At 42.1% G+C, this 6,559-nt stretch overlaps 1 protein-coding gene across 2 annotated transcripts in view; it reads left to right on the top strand.

Moving 5' to 3' along the window:
* The first annotated feature begins 865 nt into the window (after positions 1-865).
* The window catches only part of SRPK2 (SRSF protein kinase 2), a 198,001-nt gene continuing 192,307 nt past the window's right edge, over positions 866-6,559 (top strand). For both annotated transcript variants that reach the window (XM_011927759.1, XM_011927757.1), the window contains exon 1: positions 866-975. The gene's annotated coding sequence lies outside the window, so the exon portion shown is untranslated. The remainder of the gene's footprint in view (positions 976-6,559) is intronic.

Genomic DNA, 6,559 nt, shown 5'->3' with positions numbered 1-6,559 from the left:
CCCTAATTGGTGAATGAATAAACAAACTCTGATATATATCCATAACAATGGAATACTACTCATCAGTTAAAAAAGAAAAAAGAACTACTAATACATGCAGCAAGTGGATGCATCTATAAAGGCGTTATGTTAAGTGAAAGAAGCTAGACTCAAAAGCATACAGACTCTGGGAAACACATCAGTAGTTGCCAGGAGGTAGAGGTGGGAGAGGAGTTGGCTGTAGTGTGGCAATGGGGAATTTTTTGGGTGATGGAACTCTTCTATGTTTTGGTTGTGGTAGTAGTTACACAACTGTGTGAAAACTTACACAACCGAACACAAAAAAGATGAGTTTTACTGTATATAAAAATTACCAGCCAGGCGTGGTGGCTCACACCTGTAATCCCAGCATTTTGGGAGGCTGAGGTGGGCAGATCACAAGGTCAGGAGTTTGAGACCAGCTTGGCTAACATGGTGAAACCCCGTCTCTACTAAAAGTACAAAAATTAGCTGGTCATGGTGGCGCATGCCTGTAATCCCAGCTACTTGGGAGGCTGAGTCAGGAGAATTGCTTGAACCCAGGAGGTGGAGGTTGCAGTGAACTGAGATGGCACCACTGCACTCCAGCCTGGGCAACAGAGTAAGACTCCATCTCAAAAAAAATAAAATAAAATAAAATAAAAATTACAGCTTAATTAAAAATGAAAATAAAAGTGATTGATGTAACAAAGATTTTGTTAGTTGTTAAAGCTTGATAGAGCTTTGTAGGTTTGGCGAAGAGAACTTGCCAGATTGTGATAATCTCTGAAGGCCTTTCAGGTAGATGGTAGCATAGACCTCCTGTATGTCTGAAATGGTAAATGGTGTCCCTTATCCTTTGTAGGAGTGAACAACCAAGGCAGTGGGGCTGTAGGATGTTGACACATCTGAGGGCCAGATGGCCACCATATTAGGGAAAGTCAGTGTGTTTTGAAAAATATGCAAATGTTCAATAAGGTAACATTAAGTACAGTTTATAGTGAAAATGTGATAGCTGTATTCTACCTGTGTTTCCAGCTCTTGTGATCACTGTGATTTATGGACCACAGATCTGTGTCTACGTCACTTCATTCAGTGTATTTATTGATCACCATGTAAAACTAAAGGTCTTTGGCAATTGGTTTGCTGTTTCTAACAGCTTGTTTTTACTTTATATTCCAAAAGTAATGGCAAAAAACGCAGTTTCTTTTGCACCAGCCTAATAAAATTGGCCCATATTTATTTCAGTGTGAGAATTTTATTATACCTCTGCGTTACTGACAGTTCCCTAGAGTATTGCCCAGTGGGTGGGTGAGGGGAATTCACTAACTATTCTTAGTCTCTAGTTTGTAATTAGTTTATGAGACTTAAAACCCCACCACACATTATTCTAAACCTGCTGTAAATATTATGAGAGGCAGTATGTAGTAGTGGCCTCTGGAGCTGAAGTGGCTGGATTTGTTTTCTAGCTTTGCCATTTACTAGCTGTATGACCTTGGACCAAGCTATTTAACCTCTCTACTTTAGTTTTCTCTTCTGTAAAAGAGGGTTGGTAATGACAGTGTCTACTCCATGGAGGGTTTGTGTGGATTAAATGAGCTAATCAGTAGTAAGCCCCCACAACAGTACCTGGCACATAGTAAGCTCTGTATTAGCATTTTTCTTCTGTGTCAGTTAATAGCCTCATAAGCCTTCCTCAAATATTTAAATACAGGAATGGCTATGATGCCAACTCTCCTTTGGCTTCCTGAAATCAAATTTCCTTAGTTCTTGTAAAGCCAGTGGACTTCCATCATATTTTCTTTCCTGTTTCACTGTAATTCCTCTAAGTTATACTTTATTATATATTTGAATTTTAGGAAGTATGCTTGATGCATTTGGAATCTTTTTTCTGAAGACTTTTTAAAAATCATATACACTAACTGGAAATAATTTGTTACATTTTTTCCTTTTGTGTACAGAGGCTCAAAACTATTTCATTGCCTTAAGAAATATGAGTCAAAACTATGAATCTCCTAAGTTAGGAGCCTAGGAAGGCCGAGATTCAGAAAAATTGGTAAATTAAGAGGACTGAATACTAGAAATCAAAAGAACATCCACTTTTTTGCTTCTTTGTATATGGTATTACTTCTGAAAAATAGTGTGTCTTTTATAGAGAAAAGTACTCTTAGCACAAAGCTGATTGTCTTTATCAAGAGTATTTTGAAGATGCTTGTTGAAAAGCATTTGTGGAATAGTTTATGGAAACAGCTGTGAAATTGCACAAAGTATTCTTGTACTCTTCAGAGCAATTCTTTAGTAGGAAAAAATAAGGTCCATATTTTTCTTTTTTTTTTTTTTTTGAGACGGAGTCTTGCTGTCACCCAGGCTGGAGTACAGTGGCCCGATCTCAGCTCACTGCAAGCTCCGCCTCCCGGGTTCACGCCATTCTCCTGCCTCAGCCTCCTGAGTAGCTGGGACTACAGGCGCCGGCCACCACGCCCGGCTAGTTTTTGTATTTTTTGTAGAGACGGGATTTCACCGTGTTAGCCAGGATGGTCTCGATCTCCTGACCTCGTGATCCACCCATCTCGGCCTCCCAAAGTGCTGGGATTACAGGCTTGAGCCACCGCGCCCGGCTAAGGTCCATATTTTAAGCTTGATGATAGCAAGCCATTTATTAGACTTTTCTCCTTGTGGGGTTAAATTGTGTAGTATTCTTTTTTTTTGTTTTTTTGAGGCGGAGTCTTGCTCTGTTGCCCAGGCTGGAGTGCAGGGGCCGGATCTCAGCTCACTGCAAGTGCCGCCTCCCGGGTTTACGCCATTCTCCTGCCTCAGCCTCCCTAGTAGCTGGGACTACAGGCGCCCGCCACCTCCCCCGGCTAGTTTTTTTTGTGTTTTTTAGTAGAGACAGGGTTTCACTGGGTTAGCCAGGATGGTCTCGATCTCCTGACCTCGTGATCCTCCCGTCTCGGCCTCCCAAAGTGTTGGGATTACAGGCTTGAGCCACCGCCCCAACCGTGTAGTATTCTTTAGAAGCACTTCAGGAAACCATGAGCTCATTTGCTAGCAGTGTTTGTATCCTGTATACTGAGAATTTGAGGTGACTTTTGTAGCCATTCTTAATCCTCAGTATCTTTCCTTGTGGAACCTGAACCCTGTGTGTCTAGCGTTATCCAAGAGAAATATTGTGTGAGCCACTAGTGTACTTGCAAATTGTGGTAAAATCTACACCACATAAAACCATCTTAACCACATTTTTAAAGTGTGCGGTTCAGTTGCATTAAGTACATTCATATTGTTTTGTGACTGTGACCACTGTTTCTAGATGTTTTTCATTTCAAACAGAAACTGTACCCATGAAACAGCAACTCCTCATTTTCCCTTCCTAGCCCCTGGTAACTCCTGTTCTACCTTTTGTCAATGAAATTTGCTTATTCTCACTACCACATATAAGCAGAGTTAAACAATACTTTACTTAGCATAATGTTTTCAAGGTCCATCCATCTTATAGCATGTGTCATACTTCATTCCTTTTAGTGACTGAATAATACTCCATTGGATGTGTATATAATTTAATAATACATTTAATTTAACACATCCAAGATAGTCTTATTCATGTAATTAGTATGAAATACTAATTTACATCAAAATATTTATATAATATATAAATTTAGATGAATTTATAACATATAAAACAAACTTATTAAAATATGTTAAAACGATATAAATGTAAAGATAGATGAAATATTAAATATTAATAAAATATTTTCATTCAATTTTTTTTTTGAGACGGAGTCTCGCTCTGTCATCCAGGCTGGGGCACAGTGACGCAATTTGGCTCACAGCAACCTCTGCCTCCTGGGTTCAAGCGATTCTTGTGCCTTAGCCTCCCGAGTAACGGGGACTGCAGGCGTGTGCCATCATACCCGGCTGATTTTTTTTTTTGTTTTTAGTAGAGACAGGGTTTCGCCATGTTGGCCAAGCTGGTCTCGAACTCCTGACCTCAGGTGATCCACCTGCTTCAGCCTACCAAAGTGCTGGGATTAGAAGCGTGAGCCACCACGCCTGGCCTATTTGATATTTTTTAAAGAAAACTGATTTGTCAAAAGATGGATTATTAGAGAAGATTCTGGGTGTCAGCCATAGAAAAACAGGATTAGAAAATGACTAAGGGTTGGGTGCAGTGGCTCACACCTATAATTCCAGCCTTTTGGGAGGCCAAGGTGGGCAGATCACTTGAGGTCAGGAGTTCGTGACCAGTCTTTCCAACATGGTGAAATCCTGTCTTACTAAAAATACAAAAATTAGCCAGGCGTGGTGATGTGCATCTATAATCCCAGCTACTTGAGAGACTGAGGCAGGAGAATTGCTCGAACCTGGGAGGCGGAGGAGGTTGCAGTGAGCTGAGATCGTGCCACAGCACTCCAGCCTGAACTCAGAGAGCGTCTCCATTTCAAAAACAACCACCATAACAACAACAAGAAAGAAAGATCCAGGCATAGCTTTCCCTTTGTTTCAAACCTCACAAGGGATGGTAACCTTTAAAGGAAGAAACAATTCACTGTGAATTTTTTTTCACCGGAACCTCTGGTGAGATGGTTTAGGGAACTCGACAACATTTTATTGGATTCTTACCTTGCTAAATACAGTGGTGGTAAGCAATAGGTATGTAACATTTGAATACAAAATTTTGAATACTGAGTAGAGCTGGAAGAGAAATTTACAGGGGGTGCTGTGAAACTGGATAAAACAACTTTTGTCCAAACTGGGGAACTTTTTTTTCCCATTTCCATTCATTGAACTTTGGGGATTGGGCCTGATTTTGCCAGGCATTCTCTTAACTCTTTTGGTTGTCGGGAACTAGGGGCACATGGGTACAGGTGTAGACTAGAGTTGCCCACTGGCAGCCCTTTGGGATTTGGCTATGTTGTATATTGTATCACTCTGAGGGATTGGATTAGGTGTGCCCCCTGATCCCGGTGCAGGCAGTTCACAGATAGTCCAGCATCCTTGTGGATGGTCTAGCCTGGCTGGAAAAGATAAACTGGGATAATGTTCTCCTTGCCTCAGGAATTTGAATTTCTAAGAGATTAGGTCAGTTCAATGGGGATAGCATTGTAAATACTAAAAGCATTGACTTTTAGTGAAAGACCTGGGACCAAGTTCTGGGTCTGTTACTTACTTAGCTCGGTAACATTAGATGTGTCATCTTTCTTACCTTGTAGGATTTCACCTCCTTTACTTACCTCTAAAATGGAAGTGAGGCCAGGCACAGTGGCTCACGCCTATAATCCCAACCCTTTGGGAGGCCAAGGTGGATAGATCGTCTGAGGTCAGGAGTTCAAGACCAGCCTGGCCAACATGGTGAAAACCCATCTCTACTAAAAATACAAAAATCAGCTGAGTGTGGTGGCGGGTACCTGTAGTCCCAGCTACTCAGGAGACTGAGGCACGAAAATCACTTGAAACCTGGGGCAGGGCTGGGGGTGGAGGAGGGAGGTTGCAAGGACTGTCTCCCACTCCCCCAAAAAAGGAAATGATATTTGTATCTACCTAACAGTGCTTTTATGAGGATGAAGACATGTAATATCTTGCCAAATTCTAGGGTGGTGGTTGTCACCATAATACAAAGCAACAGTTACTGTTGTCACCATCCTATAAAGGAGCGTGGCATACTTTTTTTTTTTTGAGACAGAATTTCACTCGCCCAGGCTGGAATGCAGGGGCACGATCTTGGCTCACTGCAACCTCCACCTCCCGGATTCAAGCAATTATCTTGAGTCAGCCTCTTGAATAGCTAGGATTATAGGCATCCACCACCACGCCTGGCCAATTTTTATATTTTTAGTAGAGATGGAGTTTCGCCATGTTTGCCAAGCTGGTCTTGAACTCCTGACCTCAGGTGATCCGCCCCCCACCCCTTGGCCTCCCAAAGTGTTGGGATTACAGGCGTGAGCCACCACGCCTGGCCAAGCCTGGCATACTGTTATGTTCCACTTGCAAGCTACAGTTGTAGAGCTAATCAATTGGGAAAGAATCAAGGAGATGCTCAAACAGAAGCAGATGTACTGTGGCAATGGAAACCTCAAGAGAGAGAGAGCAGGAGTAGAACTGTCTTTATAAGAACCTGATGTAGAACTCAAACATTCCAGTGCCATAGATGGTTTAAGGAAAACTTTATGAACAGTGTGGGAAACTACCATTTATAGTTTTCTCAACAGAATCAAATCAGCCAATTAGAAGGGTACACAGATGGCAACATAAGGCAATAGTCTGTCTGTAAGGAATAAAACAGAAAAACAATAGCAAGCAAGAAGCACTGTCCCAATCTGGCACCACTGGTGCAGAAGTAGCAGATCTTCAGGTGCGTTTCAGAGGCCCTGAGAATATCTGAGTAGTGCCAATAAGGAAAATCCTGGAGTTAGCCAAAAAAACTTTATATTATGCTCTTTTTTTTTGAGACGGAGTCTTGCTCTGTCGCCCAGGCTGGAGTACAGTGGCTGGATCTCAGCTCACTGCAACCTCCGCCTCCCGGGTTCACGCCATTCTCCTGCCTCAGCCTCCCGAGTAGCTGGGACTA

The sequence above is a fragment of the Colobus angolensis genome, unplaced genomic scaffold (genome assembly GCF_000951035.1).
Source record: "Colobus angolensis palliatus isolate OR3802 unplaced genomic scaffold, Cang.pa_1.0 Scaffold74, whole genome shotgun sequence".
Taxonomy (NCBI): Eukaryota; Metazoa; Chordata; class Mammalia; order Primates; family Cercopithecidae; genus Colobus; species Colobus angolensis.
The sequence above is the reverse complement of the archived record's forward strand: the minus strand, read 5'-3'. Positions and strand labels throughout refer to the sequence as shown.